The 21,800-nt window shown below is 40.4% G+C and overlaps 1 long non-coding RNA gene across 2 annotated transcripts in view; it reads left to right on the top strand.

Annotated features, from left to right (window-relative positions):
• Nucleotides 1-21,800, top strand: part of LOC113920721 — a 42,701-nt gene that overhangs the window by 11,396 nt on the left and 9,505 nt on the right. The window contains exons 2-3 of one of the 2 annotated variants that reach the window (XR_003519354.1): nt 2,667-2,759; nt 14,632-14,766. This is a non-coding gene — a long non-coding RNA (uncharacterized LOC113920721). Of the gene's footprint in view, nt 1-2,666; nt 2,760-14,631; nt 14,767-21,800 lie in introns of those variants that run through there. The other variant, XR_003519353.1, reaches the window with a different exon arrangement.

The raw sequence follows: 21,800 nt of genomic DNA, 5'->3' as shown, positions 1-21,800 counted from the left end.
ACAAAGCAATACACAAATGAATCAACGTGATACATCCCATTAATAGAACAGAATAAAAGAATCTTACAACTATCTCAATAGATGCAAAAAAAGCATTTGACAAAATTCATCAATGATTTAATTCATCAATGATTAATGATAAAAAGTCTTAACAGATCAGGCATAGGAGGAACATTTCTCAACATGATAAAGTTCATATATGACAAGCCTACGTAATAACTAATGGTGAAAGATTGAAAGCTTTTCCTCTAAGATCAAGAACGACATAAGGGTGCCTGTTCTCACCATTCATATTCATTGTAGAATGGGAAGTCCCAGCCAAAGCAATCAGGCAAGAAAAAGAAATATAAGGTATTAGAACTTGAAAGGATGAAGTAAAATTGTCTATATATGCAGATGACATAATTTATGTACAGCTCAGTCAGTTAAGTATCTGCCTTTGGCTCAGGTCATGAGCCGAGGGTCCTCTCTCAAATAAACAAATAAAATCTTAAAAAAAAAAGAAAAAAAGAAAATCCTGAAGACTTTTAGACCAAGCCAAAAAACTATCAGTTCTAATCCACAAATTCAGTACAGTTGTAGGATACAAAATTAATATACAAAAATCAGTAATGTTTCTATGTACTAGCAATAAAATTTCTGAAAAAGAACTAAAGAAATCGATCCCATTTACCATAGCATCAAAAGCAATAAAATACTTAGAACTAAATTTAACTGAAGAGGTGAAAGATCTCTACACTGAAAACCATAAGATATTAGTGAAAGAAATTGAAGAAGATACAAATAAATGGAAAGGCATTCTGCGTTCATGGACTGGAAGAATTAGTATCATTAAAATGCCAATACAACTACAACCCATCTATAGATTCAGTGCACTCCCTATTGAGATTCCAGTGGCATATTTTACGAAAGTAGCAAAACACTCCTAAATTCTCTAGGGAACCACAAAAGGCCCCAAATATCCAAAGAAACCCTGAAAAAGAAGAACAATGCAGGAAGTAAGACATTTCCTAATTTCAAGCTATACTATAAAGCTATAGTCATCAGGACAGTATGGTACTGGCATGAAAACAGACAAATGACCAATGGAACAGAATCAAGAGCCCAGAAATACACCCAAGCACAGATGGTCAACTGATATTTGACATGGGAGCCAAGAATGTTCATTGGAGAAAAGACAGTCTTTTCAGTAAATGGTGCTGGGATAATTGGATATTCACATGTAAAAGAGTGAAACTGGACCCATATCTTAAGCCACTCATGAAAACTAATTCAAAATAAATTAGACACTCAAATGTAAGACCAGAGACCATGAAACTCCTAGAAGAAAACATAGGAACGAAACTCCTTGTCATGGGTCTTACTAATGAGTTTTTCGATATGACACTAAAGCACAGCAACAAAATAAAAAATACACAAGCAGGACTAAATCAAACTTAAAAGCTACACAGAAAAATAAACCATCAACAAAGTGAAAAGATGAACTGTGGAATGGGAAAAAAATATTTGCAAGCCATATATTTGATAAAGGGTTAACATTGAAAACACATAAAGAACTTGTACAACTCAATAGCAATAGTAATAATAATAATAACAATAATTAAAAGGGATGCCTGGGTGGCTCAGTCGGTTAAGCGTCTGCCTTCGGCTCAGGTCGTGATCCCAGGGACCTGAGTTCGAGTCCTGCATCGGGCTCCCTGCTCCGCGGGGAGCCTGCTTCTCCCTCTCTCTCTGCCATTTCTCTCACCCCCACTCGTGCTCGCTCTCTCTCTTTCATATAAATAAATAAATAAAATTTTTAAAAATTAAAAATTAATAATAATGATCTAATTAAAATGGGCAAAAGGCCTGAATAGACAGTTCTCCGAAGAAACTTCAAAAAGCCAAAAAGTACATTAAAAGGTGCTCAACATCACCAGTCATTAGGGAAATGTAAATTAAAACCTTAATGAGATATCATCTCTCTCCTGTCAGGATGGTTATTATCAAAAAGACAAGAGAGAAATTTTGGCATGGATGTGGAGTAAAGAGAACCCTTGTGCGCTGTTGGTGGAAATGTAAATTGGTAGAATGTAAATTGGTGGAAAACAGTATGGAGGTTCCTTGAAAACTTAAAGATAGAGCTACCATATGATCCAGCAATTCCACTTCTGGGCATATAGCCAAAGGAAAAGAAAACACTAACTCAAAAAGATATATGGAGCCCCATGTTCAAAGCGGCATTATTTATAATAGCCAGGACATGGAAACTACCTCTGTGCCCATCGGTGGATGAGTGGGTAAAGAAGTTGTGGTATATAGATATAATGGGATATTATTCAACCATGAGAAATGAGGAAATCCTATCATTTACAGCAACATAGATGAACCTTGAGGTCATTATGCTAAGTGAAATAAGTCAGACAGAGAAAGACAAATACTGTATGAGCTCACTTATATGTGGAATCTAAAAGAAAAAAAAAGTGAAACTCATTAAAAAAGAGAGAGAGAGAGAGAGAGAGAGAGATCAGACATTTGGTTCCCGGAGGAGACAGGGTATTTGGGGAGGGGAACTGGAGGAAGGTGGTCAAAAGGTGCAAACTTCTGGTTATAAGATAAATAAGTGCGAGGGATGTAACGTTCACCATGATGACGATAGTTAACCAGTGCCTTTGCTTTTCCCACAGGAAGCCAAGTGGATCAGCCTCCAAACAGGACTCTGGCAACTTCTTCATGGGTAATTCATGCCAGGAAACTTTTCCACCTCAACCCCTTTGCCTGTAAGTAACCGTATGTCTATATGTCATGGAGAATTGTAGGATAATTCTCATATAATTACCTCTTCTTCCCAGATCCTGTTCAGGGTTAAATTGTAGTTTTTGAAATAATAGATCCGATCAGTTTCCCCCTATAGTTCACTTTGAAACTTTTGGGTCATTTGAAAATCTGATGAAATATTTTTTTGTAGAAAATGTACATGATTAGCAGATTTTACTTTCCACTTGAGGGATTTCAGGGATCCTGACCTCATCCAATGTCCAGGTATCTTCTGCTTTAGAGATGGTCTTCGTGGAAACACTTTGTCTCCCATGAACAAAAGATGGAATTTTTTTCCTTCTGTCTCTTTTCTGGATTCACTCAGAAGTCTTCCCAATGAATTCTATCTTTGTGTCCAAGGAAATTAATTAAGTACTGATATTTAATTTCATCTGTGATAAGGAGAGATATATTTATCCGAAATGAACAAACAATAGCTTCTTTCTTTTTCTGCCCTTTTAAGGAACATCAGTACAGTAAAATAATGGCATTACATGATTGCATCCACAAACACCCAGAACAACACCAAAAGGAAGCATTAGGAGGACATGATTATAGTAAGGTCGATAGTTCCAAATTACATGCAATAGATAGAAGGCTACATCTTATAGAGGCATAGTTCAACAGCATTAACCAGAAGTGCGATTTCACCTTTGAGGGAGGTGACAAGTTGGAAAAAATGAATGGCTCAAGGTGAAGTGCTTTTTGTCACAGCACTTTGATGGGGGTGGTTTCTCTAGATTTCTCACGTATGTTTGTAGAGTTCTCTGTTCAAAGTGACCACTGTATTGGGAAAGGAAGAGAGGAGGGACATCATATTAGAAAAGCAGGAGGAATAAGCCATAAGGGGGCATGCTCTGTATGGTTACAACTATATTTATACCCATAAGAACACTGAGGAAGGAAAATGGAATAGAAAAAGTCAGTGGATAGTAGCAACTAATTTCTGGCAAAATAGGTAAGTTCAGCCAATTTTGCATTTATGATGGGCCTAATTTGTCTTAAAAGACAGTACTTTGTTCAGCTTAAATCCAAAAGAATATTGCCTAGCTTCAATCTAGAAGCTTCACTTTCCCCAAAAAGGGTTAGGTTTCCCATTTCAGAAAAATAACTTTCTTATGCACAGTCTTTAAAAGTGTCGGACCGTAAAGCATCTCTTCTTTGCCGAGTAGAGCATCCCGAGCTGACCCCGTCTCACACTGCACCCCGGGCAGAGCTTTTGGGAAGGGAAGTTCTATCAAGATTCTCTTGTTCAATCTCATCACACGATCATTTATTTCCCTTCACACACAGTGAGACACAGCCCTGCACTTAACTATTTAACCAGCCAAGGCTAAAGCAATTAGGCTCATCTTTTTTTGATGTCCTAGAAGAGATGCTTGGATGAAACTCAGCTGCCCTGTGGTGATGGAAATGTAGTTCCAGCTGCCTGCAGATGTTTTTACAGTTGTTCCTTCTTAGTGAAACTCTCCAAACAAATAATGGTTGGCCTTGCAGCATTTTATTTTTCACATTTATCCCCGGACTAGAAATCATGTTAGTTGATTCCACTTAATGCGCTCTACTGATTAATCCATTTCCTTAACTGAGACACTCTAAGACAACATTACAGATGCAATACTTATTTCTAAAGATTTCTTCTTCTTTTTATTACTTTCCAAGTCTTTGAATTTGCTTTTAAGTCTCTTCACTAACTGATTAGGTTCCTTAAAGAATTCTCTCTTTATTACAATAATTTCCTTTTCTTTCTGGAAGTGACGGAGGGAGTGAAGAGTCCTTGAAATAGTGTGAGGATATTAGCTACATAAAATTAGAAAACAGGAGCTGATCTATGAATTTAGAGAAGAACTTGTGATATGTGGATATGTGCCACTACGAGACCATCACAGGAAGTCAGGTAATTGCAATGCTAAGTTACGATTTCTCCTCTGGTGTTGGTTTAAGAGAACATTCGTTCTCAGGCGAGGACACTGCTCCCCATTGCTAGTAGTGATTTCTTTCTTGCTTAAGGTCAAATGCTGAGCCAAGTACTCACTCAGAAACATGAGTGAGGTGGGGGTGAGGGAGAGAGAGAGAGAGAGATGGGGGAAGAATATATTGCTTTGATATGATCATTAGCAGGAAAGATCTATTGAAATTTGCAAAAATGATTTCTTCGTCACTTTGCATCACTTTTTGCCTGTAGGATGGGGTGCTACTTTTGATGCAATGGAGAGGAGTTATATAGAAATAAATGAAGATAAAGATGATGTAGCGAGTAATTCCAGCCCATCCATGAAAAAACCCACAGAATCAATGCACAGGGAGCTGTGGAGAAACACCCATGGGGCTCTTGCAAACATGGCCCCGTGTCTATACACTGCTCGCCTTTGCAGCACTAGGGGCAAATCCAGCCGAAGGCAAGTTATCATTCACGTTCATACATTTTTAAAATTTCCTTACCTGAGGATCATTTGATATTGGTTCCACAATGATCATGGGGTCAGATGTCATGAATTTTGATGATTTTATGGGATTTTTGTGAATTTAGCAAAAATGTCCCGAACCTCGGTAATTTATATGTAATTCCATTTAAAGGGGCCAAGCTAAAATATGAGAAGATATCAAAGGTAGAAACACCAAGACAGGTTATAGTCCCTTAATTCTTTTTTAAGTTAAAACTCCAGGAATTTGATGGCAATTCCTTGGCATTTTTTCCCCAGGAGATAGATCTATTTATTCCCTTTCTGTATTAGTACCGCTTTCCAGAAAAATGAAGGAGGAGGGGCAAAGAACAATTCAGCCATCAACTCACCTTTTATCTATTTTTAAAGGGTCTTTATTTTTAAAAATCTTTTTGAGACATTTCTTCAGAGTCAAGGAATCTTGAAAATGATTATATGGAATAAGAAAAATCATTTTCCCCTAAAGTCTCAAACAGAAGCTGGCAGGATGCCTTTGTCATCAGTCAAGAAAGATGTTATTTAAGTGACAGAAATCGTCTTGCCCTTCGTCGTCTGAGGGTTGTCTGTATTCTCACGGGTCTTTTTTCTCAAACTATTGTGAAAATCCACTCACACCATTATAATTTTACTTTCATCTTTCCCGCTAATTGACTATCACACAGTCTCGAATCAAGGAAAGATGAAATCTGCTCCTGAGTTCGCAAGAGTACGGCAAGGTAAGGGCACGGCAGCACTGACCGTTTCGAAGGTTGGCTACTGTCCTGACCAGGATGATAAGGGCGCCGCGGCTGGGCTGTGGACCATGCCTTCACTTCACTTCTTATCTTAAATAACTCCCTATTCCAGAAGACTCTTTTACCTCTCACATGTGCTTCTCCGAGACCTCCCATCCTCCCGTGCGTCAACCTGGGTATAGGAAACTTCCTCCCATAAAAAAGTACTTTCCAGTTTTGTCTTGAAAAATGTCCAGATGGCCTCTTTGGCTCGGCGAGGGTGTGGGCGGTGGGTTTTCTCCGTCATCCCCTTGCTTCCAGGAAGACCCCGGAGTACGGAAACCACAAAACTAAGGTCTGAACTTTTCTTCTCCTTGCAAGAGCCTGAGTTCTTACGGGTCAGACAACCTGATGTGAAGAAAGGGAGATGGCTTTAGATGCGAGCAAGCTCGCTGCCTCGGAGAGCCACGGAGGAGAGCTTTAGACACAACCGACTCTGACAGGAGGCATTCCTTGAAGTGGAAAGTAAGCGAGAGAGGACGAAGTGGGAAATTGAGCGTAAAAATAAAGGAATGTATGATCAAATTTTTATATCCTGAGAAGCTCTAAATATAGATTAAAAAGTGTTTTAAAGCCACATGGGCCATGCCAGTGTATGACAGGGTACTGGAGCGGGGCCTGGCGGGATGTCATAGCCGAATCCTTCTCATGGCAATTTTTATGATCTGTTAAGGTAGCAAAAGATCGTTTATTTTACATGGACATAACATAGACAGTATGCATGTTCTGCACAGCCACACCAAAGTATTTCTCTGGATGCTGTGGAAAGGGAGTTTAGCGATAATACATTTCTACAGAATCCACAGAGAATTGAGGAGGGAGAAAGTTTGCTTTTATGTCAATCTTCAGTCTAACTTAAAACCTAAAATAATAGTATGCTTTTTTTTTTTTGATGCATTGCTGATTGTAGGGTACCAATCATGCTTGTTGTTAATATAAAGAGTCCTTGATATAGCATAGGACTCAAAATTAAGGTGGAACATTCTTCTAGTGTAAAAGTAAATGCTCTCTTGGTTCTGAGGTGTGAGCAAAAGTTTGTTTTGGGGTCCTTGCCATTTATCCTAGGGGGAGGCACGTTGTGGGCTGCAGAATGTCGCAGACGTGTGAGAGACATGGACCCACCCAGAGTTGCTGGGGAGGCTTGCTTTAGACTGATAGTCTAGGGGTTCTCTTTTTAAAAAATACAAATTGGCTGCTATAGCAACTCTTATTTCCATTAGAAAGGAGAATGTTATTTTTCTTACACATGGAGTTGGACTCCACCGTCTGTGAAAAAGGATTCTTTGTCCCAGGGAGGTGTGTGTGTGTGTGTGTGTGTGTGTGTATGTGCATGCGCTCACGCAGGTGCAAGGTGCACGGATACTTAGGGGTGTGTGTGTGCATGTGTGCACACGTGTACATACTCACACAGGTGCAAGGTGCACAGGTACTTTGGTGTGTGTGTGCGTGTGTGTGCTGCACTCACGCAGGTGCAAGGTGCACAGATACTTAGGGGGGTATGTGTGTGTGCGTGCGTGCACTCACGCAGGAGCAAGGTTCATGAATGCTTAGGGGTGTGTGTGTGTGTGTGTGCACTCACGCAGGTGCAAGGTGCACAGGTGCTTTCTGTCCTGGGATGATCACAAGATGCAGGAGCATCTCTGAGCCATAGCAGGAAAGGATGAAGAGCCCGTTCTTGACCTCTGGCCACAGAGGAGACAGAGACGGTGCAGCAGCCCGCCTTGGACCGGCCTGCAGAAGACTTCCGTGGCTTTGCTCTGGACTGTAAACCACACTTGGGAAATATTCCCTAGGACACCAGAATTGGATGAATAGTCACCTACTGCCATTCACCCGGGGGTCTAACCTGCAACATCAACTCCTCATTGCCTTCAAAGCCACTCCCTCTGCATTCTCCCGTGTCCCAGTAAAAGGCACATTTATCCTCTCGGGCTGCTCAGGCCACAAAAAACTTTAATTTTTCTCTTTCACTTGCAGTTTGCATTCAGTTGATCTACCCTCAAAATACTGCTACTCTGTTGCTAATTTCAAAGGCTAATTTACCATCATCTTTTCCATACACGGTTTCAAAGATGTTTTAATAGGTCCCCCTGCTTCTGTCCTCATCCCCACAGTATGTTCATAACATAGCGACCTAAGCATATAATTCTCGTCAAATCCTCCAGTGTCCTCTCATTTCACTCTGAGTAAGAGGCAAAATCTTTACTCTGGCCTTAATGATCCTGTAGCTCTACACCCACCCTCTGACAATGTCTTGATCAAGATTCCCCCTCTCATTCACTCACTTCCTAGTTAAATCAGCCTTATTGCTGTTCCTTCGACACAGCAACAAGCCCTACCTCAGGGCCTTTGCATGTGCTGTGCCTTCTGCATGGACACTCACCTCCTAATTAGCTGCATGTAAAATCCCTTACATCTCAGAGGTCTTTGCTCAATTATATGGTATATGAATCCTTCCCTGGTAAACTCCATTTAAACCTGTAAACCCTCCTGAACACCTTTTCTCTTTTCTTGCTTTAGTTTAGTGATTTACTTGATGTTTTCCTTACATATTTTTAATGCACTATACTCCAAAGAATATAAACTCTATAAGGACACAAATTTTTATTTTTTAAAAAATTTATTACTATATCCTAGTGCCTAGATTTTTGCCTGGAACTAATACATATTGAATAAATAATTTGGGGCCAAAATAATGTTTCCATATCCCTGTCCTTATGAGTCATACCCTAAGGTAGGCAGAAATTTAAGTTAGAATGGGGAGAGAAATGATAAACCTCTTTTCTTTTTAGCATAGATGACATTTTTTATAGAGATGCTCTGGACATTTTCTGGCCAAGAACAAGCATGTCACGAGGCAATTGAAATTCTGCAGATTGCAATGCTCTATCCTAGATCGGTTTCAGAGAATTGGTAAATATGGGTGTTTGGGGAGGTTAAAGCAGGTTGGGCTGTGTAGACCAACGGTTAGATACCCAGCATCCTTAGACTTAGGGGAGGCCTATGTGGTGGTGGTGATGATATAGAAACACGTAGGGAAGTTTCAATTCACTCCTAAAAGGGCAATAAACTCCAGAAAAAAAGATCTATCAAGACCCTCAAACAAGCAAAACAAACCACAATATGTCATTTCATACTGCGTATATTGAATCTTAAAGCAAGGAATATAGTTTGATTCACTTTTTATAAAGACATGATAAGGACTCTTGCACTCTCATGAAATAGCCAATATTAAAAATATATATTTAGTAGTACAAGGGAGAAAGGGACCTGGAGGAAGAGGAAAGGAAATGTATGGAAAGGGGTGGAGATCAAAGCAAAGAGCTTTGAGGGGAGCTCCCCGCCCCTCACTGCCTTGTTACGGTTGACCTCTTCTGCATTTGTGAACTGGCATCTCTAGCTTCCTATGGGAGACAACATGTTCACGATCTACTAGAAACCCAAATTCCAGGTCATTCTGGTGACATTTGGTCACTTTGGGGCGCCTGGGTGGCTCAGTTGGTTAAGCGTCTGACTTCAGCTCAGGTCATGATCTCAGGGTCCTGGGATGGAGCTCAGCAGGGAGTCTGCTTCTCCCTCTGCTCCTCCCTCTGCTCATGCTCTCTCTCTCTCTCAAATAAATTAATAAGATCTTAAGGAAAAAAAAAGGGGGGCAAAGTGTTTTGTACTTTCAAGTAACTCACAAGAAATTGAGCATGTCCAAAACAGGATTTGCTGTCTCTCCATTTAAAGGTGCTATAACTGAAATATAAAATATGTGAATTGAAAAAAAAAGTAAATAAAAAATAAAGGTACCATGTTTCCTTTATCTTAATATTGCTTCCTTTGAGCCATAAAATCTCAGGCTGCTGTCTTATATGTTGCTTTATGTTGATTTAATTGTCAAATCGTGTTGAATTTGACATTAAAATAGATTTGTTTAATCTCTAATTTTGCACTCCCCCCGCTAGGACTGCATAACTTTGCTGGGTGACCCTACTGCAACTGACCTTTGCCTCCAGTCTCTTTCTTTTCCATCCTGGATCCCGCTATTGACTTACCTTCCTATGCCAAAAGCTCTCAGTCTTTTATGAGCTCTGACTGTCACGTAAGCACACAATCCCATGCCCATGGACGGAAATTCACCCTCCCTCCGCACCACGGTATGCAGAAATAAAGCAAAGACTGCCACATTTTTTTGGTGTGATCATCATTAAAATATTTAAAAGCACGCAAGTAATGAAATCAACCATTTGAAGATATAAAAAAAAAAGTCATTTAACTGGAAAAATAAATAAATGGACAATTTTGATTTTAAGGATTTTTATTTTTATACGAAATAATTCAAACATACCAAAAAGCAATGAAAATAATATAACAGTTAACGACGTGTCGACCACCCAGAGTTAACAGATGTTAACAGTTTGCTACATTGGCTTCAGAGTCCTTTTCTTTGTTTTCAAGAAAAAAAAGTTAGAGATACAGTAAAACTGGCCTCCTGTCCATTTTCCTTCTCTTTCTCCCTGGAGGCTGAAGTTTTGTATATCATTGCTGTGCAGATATATGCATTCCTGGATATGTTTATATTCGTAAGCAACTTATATTATTGTTCTGCTTATATTTTTACTTAAATTATATCACACTATATTTGCCCTTTTGCACCCTACTTTTTGTCATCAACATATGTTGATATGTGTTAATATGGTTCATCCAATCAATTGTCTTATGGAATTCCAATATCAGAATAAACCCGTTTATTTATCTCTTCCCCTACTGAGGGGTAGGCATTTTGTTCCAGCTCTCATTATTTCACTGTTACAAATACTGCTGCAAAAGTCTTCCTGAATATCCTTGTGCGGTGTCTGGCCGACATTCTGGGGCCAGAGTAGAAAGTTTGCTATCTAGAAACAGATCTCCTAAATGTAGGGAATAGACATCTTTAGCTTTGTTGGGTATTGCTGGATTGCTCACCTAGGAGCATTCTCTGCCAGTTCCGTCTTCCTCATTGTCACACACGGAGCCATTGATGGTTTAGTTTAGAATTGAAATAGAATCTCATCATCGGCTTGATTTGCATTTCCTTGATTCCTAATGATGTTGCAGGAATATATTCATATGTTTATTGGCTAATCCCATTTTTCTTTTCTGAGAATGGCAGAATATTCACAACTTTTGCCCACTCTTATTGGGTTGTTTGTCCTGTTTTTTTTTTTTTTTTAATTAACTTGTAACATATTCTATATTCTAATTTAATTAAGCCAATTTTGTCAAATTTCATTTTTGTGTGTGTATGAGCTTTACTTAAAAGCTGTTCAACAACGGTGACAAAACATTATATTTTTTCTGAAGTTTTTTAGTTTATTTTATCTAAAAAATCTTAATCCAAATCAAAGTGTGAGCATATGTGTGTGTGCACATGTATTTAAGTGTGTAATTTCATTAGTTCATGTATGGTCTATGATCTCAGTATTTCTGTTTCCACTGATTTGCCACATCTATCACATATCCTGTTTCCAGGTCTGGGGGTCTGTCTTTTGATCAAATATATATTAAAATTATTTTATGTAAAAATAATTTTAAATATCCATTTTACATGTGCTTTTCTTTGTTTATACCATATTTTATAAAAGAAAAGATTTAAAACATCATTTTGAGGTTTTTCCAGATCTCAATCACATGCATTATATAAATTTTTAAAAAAGCAAGCACATAGTATTAAACCATAACTATACAAATTCTTATTTTGTTTAAAAACATACATAATAGAATTTACATAATTTAACATATTATTTGTAATATAAATATAATATTGCCAATTTCACACAAATAATGTCTTTGTCTACCTCTGATTTTGTTAGAGTAAATGATATACTTATAGAATTAATCTAACCCAGGTACAATACAGAAGCAAATGTCCTTTGAATGGACATTTAAAAACCCCTTTTGTCTTCCTAAATTATGTATAGTTTAAAATTGGGAGATAAGCTAAGTATGATAAATTAATATTAGTATGAGGACTATTAGCACAGTCGTACGTATGTTTTCCTACAGCCGTGTCAGAGACCAGCCGGCTGAACAAGACCAATTCTGTGAAGGCTCCCGGTACTTTCTGCTCCTCTTCTCACATCAGATATTTTGAAGGGCGTGATCTAGAGAGATGTTATTATAGGTGAATGTTTTGGCAGAGATATTTACTGCTTCCGAATATCCCTGAGCTCTCCCCAGTTTCCCACCTTCCCCAGTAGTGATGTGGGGCCAAGTGATCAGTTCTAGAAGTTAGGAGATGAGCAGAAGTGCAATGTGTTCACTTATGAACCAAGGTGTCTTGGAGCTGAGGTAGAGCACTCTAGCCCGGCCTCCCTCTGGCCGCAAACGTCAGGCCACGTTGCAGATGGCAGACTTGCGAGATTTTACAGGCCTGGATCCCTAAGCCTGGGGAGCTGCTGTTGGAGAGATACTGTTGAATGCACATTACTTCACAGGGCAGTGGTCTTGGCACGTAACAGAAATACATTGCTGTTTGTTAAGCACTGATATTCCCGGGGGGGGGGGGTTTTGCGAACACAGCCCTCTGTGCCTGTCTCCACCAATGGGCATGTAACTCAGACTGATGTATCTCTTGTGGTGCGGGTCAGGGCTCCATACTCTCACTAAAGGTTTTAAAAAGATTTCTATCAAGTTATGAAGAAATGTAAAATAAGCACTTGTCCGATGGATCATTTACATCCTTTTTTCTCAAACTGTGGTCCAGCAACATTGACGTCACCTGGGTAGGGACTTGCTTGCTAGACTCTCCGACCGCGCCCAGAAGATGCCCAGATCTGTTGCTGCACACCGAAGTGTAAGGAGCACTGTTTTAGGGGCTCACCTGTAAACATTACTGACTCCCACTGGTGTCTGGGTTCACTCTTTCATTGCCACCAATTAGTTGTCTTTTAATTTCAAAGGTTAATGAGAAAAGGACAGAGACAGCCTGTGTATGTGAACAGTAAATATTTCGCGTGGTGGGCTTCCCTGAGGTCTTGCAGTGGTTCAACGGGGGAAAAGTGCTGGGAGATTTAAATCCGCGTATGGCTTCTGGTGCTTTAAGCAGGTACCATTTAGGAGAACTTGGCCCATGGCTCTCAGAGTTGTATCCCTGGTGCAAACGGTGACAAATTTTGCAATCATCGTGCATTTTACATTCCTTTTATTGGTTAGTTTCCTTTTTATTTAATTTATAAATTAGTTGGGATTTTTGCAGATGTATTATAGACATAAGAATAGGGAATTTATCCATTCTTTGATGTTTATACATCAACTTTATAATATAAATAACTGGTAGCTGTATTTGTTTCTTAAGGCTGCTGCAATAAATCCCCACAAACTTGGTGATTTAAAACAACAGAAATGTATTCTCTCACAGTCCTGGGGACCTCAAGTCCCAAATCGCTAACCCTGGGCCAATCTCAAGGCATGAGCAGGGCCCCCCTCCTTCCAGAAACCCCAGGGGAGAATCTACGCCTTGCCTCTCCCAGCTTTTGATGGTGACCAGTCTTCCTTGGCTTGTGGCTGCATCTTCAAACTTTTCTTTCCTGTGCCTTCACACTGCCTTCTCTGTGTGTGCAAAACTGTCTTATGCCTCCTTCCTGTGGGGGTACACATGACTGCATTTAGGGCCCACCAAGATAATCCAGGATAACCTCCCCATTTCAAATTCTCCATTTAATCATGTCTCCAAGCTACCTTCCCTTTTCTGGTTCTATAGGCTAGTATTTACAGGTTCCAGAAAATAGGACCTGAATATCTTTGAGAGAGGGGGATGCATGTTCAGACTGCCATAATAACTTTATAATGAAAATAATTGGTCACCATTAAAAGTTGGTTTGCTCTCTCTCTCCCTTTTAGTATATATACTACTCAAGTTTGAGACATTCCATTATTATGGGAATAATATTGGTTGCACTTTACTTTATACGGCAAATAAGTCATTTACAAAATTGGGCACTTGCGACATTCAGACGTAAGACCGGTGGCTCACATGAGTGTTAGGGCATCCGGGATACGAGCAATAGTTTTCCGAGACAGATCAGACCCTCCCGTCCACTCTCTGCTGGCACCCGAGGCCTCTCCCAGTCTCTCAACTACTTTCCTACTCTCAGGTTTTCACTGCACCTCTGTATCTTCTTCCTCACCTCTCCACCCATGCAGTCGGTAGGGGGGCCTTGCAGGTGAAAATAGGATAATTGTCTGAACTCCAGTTTTAACCAAGGCTCACCACACCCATGGAGGCACCTGGGGGAGGGCTGGGGCAGAGGAGGCCACCAAAACCCCAAGCCCCTGGAGGTTAGGGACGGGGGCATGCTGCCCATCAACACGGGCATGCCTGGCATGCTCCTCCATGGAAGGTGGGGTTGAAAGTCCACCAGTTATGAAGAGTGACTGAGGTTCTTAATGTTTCCAGAGGAAGAGTAGAATTCTGCTATGAACACCTCAAAGATTGCTCAGGGATGGGTCCATGGCTGGGATAGGACCCAACTTTTATTTATTTTTGGATTTATTGATATGTTTATCTCTTCTATTTGTGTAATTGCTGAATTATTAATTGGTGAACTTTGATAAAATAAGGCATCATATTCATGTTTTGCTTTTGTATCTAGAACCATGAAGACTAAAATGTTGGGTATACAGAAGGAGCAGCTTAAAAACACCACGAATACCTTTGTTTGGGTCAAAGACCATTTCGCATCAAACACTTTTCATCAGGAGATTGAAATTTTTCTAGAAAGAGAAGCTTCAAACAAAATAGAAAAAAATTAAACTCAAAAACTGACTAATTATAGGTTCCAGAGGACCAGCTGAGATTTTTGTTGACAGGAAATTATGAAGTTTTTTTTGGCTAAGTTCAAAGACAGCTATTGTAACAACTTTCGGATGTTTCTAGATCAGTTGTGTGGGAGTCCCTGCTGCACATGAAGTTAACCTCGCAGTTTCCTCTGATATCTGAAGTGTGTGATTTTATTCTCAGTGGCAAATTGGAATAGAATATAGTCCAGTCCTAGAAATTTATTACAATGGAAAAATAATGCTGCCTTAAAATTATATGGACAACATTTTAAAATCAAAATTAATCTAATGCACTTTGTCTGTGAGGATTAACTCCAGATTCCTGTTATGTGTGTAATTTTGAAGACTCTTCAAATCGATGGTTTCTTGATGTAAAATATTCATGGTTCAATTCCATTTCTTCACTGGCATTTGAGGGGAAATATAATCAATAATGCACTATAGATTCAGTTGGATCTCAAATAAAGCAGTGTGATGACTCTAATTCCATTTGTTGGAATATTATTATATTCAAGTTGTTATATTATCATACATCACATAGTTCAAAACCAGACATAAAATGATTAGATCCTTCAGTTTAGCTCTCCTTCCTGAATTTGAATCCAAGGGCCAGTGAATACAAAATTCCATTTACTTTGTCTTCTTTATAGGGTCTGACAACTGTTCAGCATGTGGGTAGGATGGACAGCCACATGGGAAATGGTGAAGATGTAAAGATATGCCTTACTGAGAGGGTAGGCTTGTGTATTCTTTTTCTAGGGTTGCTGGGACAAAATACCACATAACTGGGTGGATTAAAACAACGGGATTTATTTTCATGCAGTCCTGGAGGCTGGAAGTCTAGATGGGGTATTGGTGGGGTTGGTTCCTTCTGGGAGCTCTGAGTAGAATCCTCCCTTGCTTCTTCCCAGTCTCTGGTGGCAGCCATCTCCTTGGTGTTCCACGGCTGGATGCCACGTCATTCCGGTCCCTGCTCCATCCTCACGTGGCCTTCCGCTGTATCTCTGAGTCTTCATATAGATGCTTCTCTCTTGCCTCCCTCTTCTTCTTATAAGGACACCGGTCATCTTGGCTTAGTTACCCACCCTACTCCAGCAGTAGGACCTCATGCTAACCTAAGTCATCACATCTGCCTGTTTCCAAATCACGTTATGTTCTGAGGTACTGGAGCATAGGACTGCACCGCATCTTTTTGTGGGGACCCAATTCAGCCCATAAGCTTCTGAGGCAGGATTCCTTTCTAGAAACAACTCTGTCAATTTGTAGAGCAGCCCTTTCCACAGGTGATTTTTAATATTTGCAAGTACTGGACAAGAAGGGAGGTAGACTCACAGGAGACAGAATCACAGAACCTTAGAGCTGAGAGGTACCTCAGAAATCTTAAAGTCTGATGACTTCCTTGTCTTTTATTTGATAAATGATAATGATAAAAATAACACATATCATTATAATGATAAACATGTCACATGTTTATGGTAAATATCTATATATATATAAAATATATATATATATGATCAATGTATTAAAGAATGTCATTCTTTCCTCATATACTTTTCCTGGTCTTGGAGGGAAATCAGTGTTAATTTCCATATTCGATTTCCCCCAAATATTCTATGTTTATTCAAGAATGTATGTATGTATAAATGGAGTGATACTGAATGTATGCCTGTGCAATTTGCCTTTTTTATTTTATAATAAATCATGTAGCCTGAAGGAATAGCATAGCAGTTCTCAAAATAAGCCCTGTGGCACCCTGGGTGACAGAGGTGTTTCTGGGGCTATGAAAATTAAACATTTGCTTCTGCCAAACAATTGAAATGGATACTGCCTGAGGGCCTCTTTTATCACTTTCATCTATTTTTAATGTTGAGCATTCCTTAATAAGATGTCACACAAAAATAAGAGTCTTATTGGGGCGCCTGGGTGTCTCAGTTGGTTGAGTGTCTGACTCTTGATTTTGGCTCAGGTTGAGATCTCAGGGTCGTGGGATCGAGCCCTACGTCAAGCTCTGCGCTCAGTGGGGCGTCTGCTTGTGGACTCTCTCCATCTCTCTCTGCCCCTCCCCCCTGCTCAAGTGTGCATGCTCACGCTGTATCTCTAAATAAATAATCTTAAAAAAATAAGAGTTCTATTGCAAAAAGGGAAGGTAGAGAAAAATAGAAAGAACCCATCAAACGGGATTAAATCTAGAGGCCCAGATTCAACTAGAGGTCCAGAAAAGGCACTGGAGGGCTAACGGGAAGCAGTCATGCGCTCTGCTGTGCCTGGCACTCTGCCCAATAGGCACCTCGCACACCTTGGTGGACATCAGGTATTGGTGGGACCCTCTTATCTCTTACTTTTGTTCCTCAAAGCCTGGGTCACTTGGCTCTAGGCTCTTCACTTCAGGATCCTGGAAATGAGCAAGGGTTGGGATTTTGTGAGAGCGGTGCGTGGATAGACGTGGGGATGCAGGAAACTAAGGGTTCCAGCGAGAACATCATTCAGGTGATCACCCAGAGAGACCAAACCTCGAGGAGAAGGAGGGGAAACTGAGAGGGTCTAGTCAACGAGGAGAAATGGAGGAACGGGGAGCACGGAGACTTAGCAGAAAAAGTGGGTATGAGGGTGGGAAAACTGACAAACCAGGAGGCGGTTGGTCAGATGGAAGGTATGATGGAGAAAGGGAGTTCTGGGTGATGAGACTACGGACTCCACATGACGGCGAATTAACCAGAAAGGACATGGAATGGAGGAAAAGGACATAGGCGACATTAGGGGGAAGATGTACCGAAGGGGGCTAGGAGGAGCGTAGTTTCCAGGCAGGACCAACAAGAGGAAGAAGGCGCAGGGAAGTACGTTCCAGAGCAGCATCTGTGACAGATGCCACCAAAATGAAAGCACAGAGAATTGCAGAGTGACAGCTTAAATGTCCTCAAGAGAGAGCTAATGAGCAGAGAAACCTACATTCTGGATAGTAGGGAGGGAGAATAAGGCCATGGGACGTGGAGTGGTTCATTGGTTCCTAATGGATTCCCATATAGAGGCTGACCACTCCATCTGATGTGTCCGGGCCCAGAAGGTGAGGAGGTATGCTCAGAAAGCAAGCTCATCAGTGTGTGCCAGGCACCAGGAAGACCAAGACAAGGGACGCCGCTCCAGGCTGTGAAGGAGCTGTCAGTTGTGGGGTCACGGAGGGAAAGAACCGTGTAAACACAATGTAATAGGGGCATATATAGGGGGCCTAGCCCTGACCAGGAAGATATGAGGCTGCCGAACCTGGACAGATGGCTACACTGCAGCTGGAGGAAGGCTGGTGACGGTGTAAGAGCAGAGGGCATTCCAGAAAGTTGCAGGGCACAGCGGACTCGAGACATCTGGGTGGACCCAAGCAAGAGGCCCGGATGCCACAGCTGTACAGTGGTGGCATTCCTGAATGCTGGGCTGCAGTGTTTGGGTAAGTCTTCTGGGCTTGAGCCTTTGAGGAGGAACTGAATGGGCTTCTCTGAAGTAGTTCAGCAGGAGTCAAATACTAATGAGGCCCCAGCTTCTTGATGAGGGCAGTGTTGTGTTCTTCAGATGGTCTCCATGACTGCTCCTTGGGTGGTCACTGAGAAACTCACGACTGGTCCTAACAGAGCAGAAGGGACCCACATCAACAGGGTCTATAAATCAACGGTACAAACAGCGTCCTACTGGCAAATGTTTGGCCATGCACATGTTTCATTTAGGTTGGTATGTGCATATTTCAGCTAACAACACCAGTGTGATTTGTATGGGAACTCACTGTTGTCATTCCCTGGGGATGTCAAAGGCTAGAGTGTTATGAAAATGGTAGATGGAAAAGATGAGATGAACTTTTGCCCATCAGGCTATTAACTTGTGGGTGTTTTCATATGGTTCTTCTCATTATCTTTACATTTGGAAGACCCTCCATTATGTATTACTGTAAAGTGACATGTAGAAGGTGTGAGCTTGGATGGAAAGTGGCCCCCTTGATAGATAAAAGAGAATGCCAATCAGGCCTGAACCTAGAGAAATAAGGTGTGAGGGATTGCCCCAGTTCCTCCCCCAGCCTACTCTCACTGCGCTCTGTGGGGAGCGATAGGAACATAGATAAGGGGAAACAATCGGTGTGGACTTCAGGCTTTTGATCATGGATAGCACCTAACAACTGATTCCACAATGACTCTAGATATAAACAAGGACAGGACCAGAACTGCTTGATATTTTAATAAATAATCTATTAAAATGAAGAATGTGAAGAACATTACTAGCATGACCATTGATAATAAAATAAACATGCTTGCTTTAAGTGTTCTGGAAGAGAGAAAGACACTTAAAAACGACCCTGAAGACCTAGAAAGATGATACCACAAACAGAAAGATATTTAAAGAGATCGTTTTATGCCCATAGGTTGAGAATATACGGATTGGTCTTATATCTCACTTGGGGACCAAATTCATAATTCTGAATCTTTTTGATATTTTTTCACATATTGCAGTCTGTTTTCTGGAAATGGTCTTAAATAAACCAAACGTGTTAATATAATGACGGAATTTAATTTTTTCATTTTTTTATGCACTGTATATCAATTTTTCTCAAACTATCTTGGTGAGAAGCCCGGTTTTTAAATTTCAAACTCATCGCAAAACCATATATTTGTAAACTACAAAAGAAGTGAAATGCTAGGAAAATGAAAAGAAAAGGTACACAAAATATAAGTTTAATTTTTTATTATTGGATTCAACACATGTAGAATCACACTGTCAAAATGTTCTAGATGTTTCTGAATGGTTGCTCTCAATTCTAGTGCCTGTCTAATCAAGGACAGGTAGCAGTTTTGGACTAGCACCCAAGCATGGAGGATATTTATATTTATATATATTTAGACACTCTGAGCAGGGAGGGGCCTGAGGTCTAACCCTGGCACGCCCTCCGGGTGCTTGCTGGGGAGTACAACTCGCTGTCCCCGGCGAGGGAGACCCACGTCCCACCCGGAATCGGCTCACAGTTTAATGCGAAATTTCAGGCAAATCAGGTGCTAGTCCACTCAACCCTATGTAATTTTGTTGGAAACCTCTTTTTTAAAACTGTTATATTAAAACGTAAAATCATAAATTTGATCATTTTATTTTTTATTTTTATTTTTTTTAATTTGATCATTTTAAAAGTGCTTTTTTATCTCCAAATTTCTGTTTCTATACTGATTTTTGTTGCTGCTGCTGCTGCTGCACAATTATCCAGTTGAAACCCTAGGACTTTTTTTTTCTTCTAATTTATACTTGAAAATTCCTTGATGATCCTTTCTTCATAGATTTCTTGTTTTTCAACAAGAAAAATATCCTGTATCTTTCCCTTCACTGCTAAATTCCACTCTGTTTATTATTTCAGTGGTATTTTGAATTCTAACTCTGTGGCTAACGGTGATAATTATACCTCTTAGACTATCACTGGTTCACATAACAAGCGTACAGTCTATTTTGTATGTGGTCAAATTGAAAATATCAAATAAGACTAGATCCCAACTGGACCTCTTACAAAATCCCACTTTTAAGCAATAAACCTGAAATGGAATTATTCATTAATGAACAGTTCAGTGAAATGCCACAGTTATGTCTCTGACCATGTAACTTTATTATGACCTCCAGCCCTAGTTCATATTTACTCAGATTCTATGGGAATAAGAGACAATAAACTTTATTAGGGAAGAAATACGATGCCATTTCTGCCCTCTAATTTACCAGGCTATCACTATCGTAGGAAGAAATTATAAAACTTTGACAACCTTTTGCTTCACAACGGCCGATGAATTATTAGCTAGCACGATGTGCTCTCCTCGTTGCTTGCAAATTGATTTTTGGATGATTTGTTCTGGTTTTTCCAGGTAAGGAAAATAAGCTGACGCCTGTAGTTTCAGGGTCATTGTTCAATCCTATTTTTAAATATAGACACTACATTTGCCCTTTTTAGTCCTCCAGAGCTTCACGAGCGTCCTCTACGAGTTCTTACAAATAATAGCTGGTCAGCTGATAAATATTTCAGCTGAGTCCTCTGACATACGACGCTGTTAGTCCCGTGCATTTGAAAACTCTATGCTTTTAAAATGTTTTTTAAGTAGAAGTGAGCCAAAAATGGCACATCTAACAAGACAAAGGCAGAAAACCATTTGCTGGTGGGAACCTGTTTATGCTGGTGAGGGAACATCGTCAAGCTTTGATAGGAAAGGACCATTCAGTGCAATTTCTATCTTTTCTTATATAAACACAACATCATGCTCACATAGTGACCTGCTAATTTCATGCCCCTCCCACAACAGATGCAAAAAGTGAATAGCACGTGTTCCTCTTACCAAGATTTTTATCGGGTTTGCAAATCCGTATGGGCTAAAAGAGAAGTCCTGGCCCTTGGCAAGAATTGGCTCAGCCCATCAGACCTAGGACCAATATCTAGGCACCAGGAAAGGCACCGTGAGCTCTGTGTGGGCAACACTGTGTTTCCACAAGAGGCTCAGGGCATTTTGTGAATGCTCAGTGAGTGAGTGGCTACAGTGCTGGCCTCGGGCTCTGCTGGGGTTGGGTCAGGTGACCCTGTGGTCTGATCTTATCCCCCGGAAGGTGCGGGTTCCTTCTAACTTGTATTAGGATGCTCTCAGATGCTCCTCCCCCAAATCAACTCTGGTCCTCATTCACTGTGGGGATGGGATTTGGTCCAGAACTCCTCTTAGATTTCCATTAACCTCTCTGCATCACCCTGATGACGGGCTTAGACCCTCAAGGAGGCCTGTTGCATTGACGTGTCATTTCAAGGTGATTTGCCATCTCTGCCATGACAAAAACCTAAAGCACAGGGGCCTCAGACTCAAGTATTATGTGTCTGTGTCTTCTGGTACCTATTCCTGAGAAATAGATGTCAAATTAGTCATCTGGCAAGCTTGGTTTATGGGTTAATTTGCTTATAAAATATTTAAGAAAAGAGTATCTGTTTCCTGAAGCATCTAGA

The sequence above is a fragment of the Zalophus californianus genome, chromosome 3 (assembly GCF_009762305.2).
Source record: "Zalophus californianus isolate mZalCal1 chromosome 3, mZalCal1.pri.v2, whole genome shotgun sequence".
In the NCBI taxonomy this organism is placed as follows: domain Eukaryota; kingdom Metazoa; phylum Chordata; class Mammalia; order Carnivora; family Otariidae; genus Zalophus; species Zalophus californianus.
This window is presented reverse-complemented; position numbering and strand designations above follow the sequence as displayed.